Raw genomic sequence first — 1,464 nt, 5'->3', positions numbered from 1 at the left:
AATCTGGGCAAATTTTCCCCCACTTACTGAAATATCCCAAATATTAAAGTGGATTTTGAAAAGGCATGACAAACAGTAGGCATTCGATACATTTTTTAAGAACTGAGCTGAATTGATCAATGCAGCACCACATCGGCCATGTGACAAAGAGAACAGAAACTATTTTAAAGGGAATTCATGCTGAAAAATAAGCGGTTGAAGAAACAGTAGCTTGTATTACAATCTATTAAACTCTCAATGCATTAATACAATAGGGTAATAATATCTCCATCAGTCTAAATTTAGTCCGCTTATATTTATCCAAGAAGAAAAACGCAATAGGCTGTTAGTGGTTAAGTATGCGAGCAATAATTTATACATCCTCCTAATCCCTGTATAGGGCTGGATCATCTTCTGCGGATGGTTTCAGCATCTTCAGTAGGAGAGTACCAGTATGAGATTAATTCATGAGGATGCTATGAGGCACACTTCACTAAGAGAAGAAAATTCTTGGAAAATAAAAGTTCCAATGAAGAAGCAAATAACTTAGGGGCAAAACTAATATTCGCCCTAAACTGATGTGTTTTTTTTTTGCAGAAAGATGAATAACTACTATGGAAAATGTATCTCCATTACCATATTCCCTCCTTTAAATTAAAAACTCAAAGGAAAAAAAGAAGAACTCAGATTTAGGAAATGTGCCCAGCTGAACATTCTGAATTTCCCAGATTCCTCCGGGCTGTGATCAGCTACGAGAAATAGTTCCTTTGGACGAGCTTTTAAGGAAAATATCATTATCTTTACAAAGGTCAATCCCTGCCCCCATAGCCCTCCCCACCGCCCTCAGCTCTTTCTCCTTTGTGTTTGTTTAAGTCATTCTTATATGAGCTTCCTACTTGCAGCCAGAGACACCCCTAACCCAAACATGGGTCTGACATCTTACAAGCTACTTAAATAGAATCTCTTGAAATCATCTGGATATAAACAAGCAGACGCAAGCAAACTAGCATAATGAACTTTTTACCCCTTTAAATAACATGAGAGAGCTGGCCGTAGCCGTTTCTTAATGGCCCTGAATTTCCAAGGGCTTAAAAATGAAGCTTTGTTTTCTCTTTCTCATGGATGCAGGTGGGACCATAAACTTTCTAGCGTGACCCAGAGAATTCCCCATGGCTAACAGGAGACTGTCACCTAAAGAGAAAAAGACCACTCGTGAAACAAAGTAACAACTCGGGGAGGAAAATGTGTTTGGGTTCCAATAACTAACTAGCCTATAAGGAATTTAAAAATATTGTACCTGGCCCATGGTTACCCATTGAATCAAGGCAAAAGATGTAAAATATGAAACTTAAGTGAACAAAGCTTGAGAGAAAGTTCTCTGTAGTGAGAAGCGTATTTCTAAAGGATCAGATCAGCAGTCCAGATTAAATCATTGCAGTTTAGGTAGTATCTCCTTGTCAGAGAAAAATGATCACCTCACTGCGT

Source organism: Lynx canadensis, chromosome A2, assembly GCF_007474595.2.
Source record: "Lynx canadensis isolate LIC74 chromosome A2, mLynCan4.pri.v2, whole genome shotgun sequence".
In the NCBI taxonomy this organism is placed as follows: Eukaryota; Metazoa; Chordata; class Mammalia; order Carnivora; family Felidae; genus Lynx; species Lynx canadensis.
Note: the sequence above shows the minus strand (reverse complement) of the source record.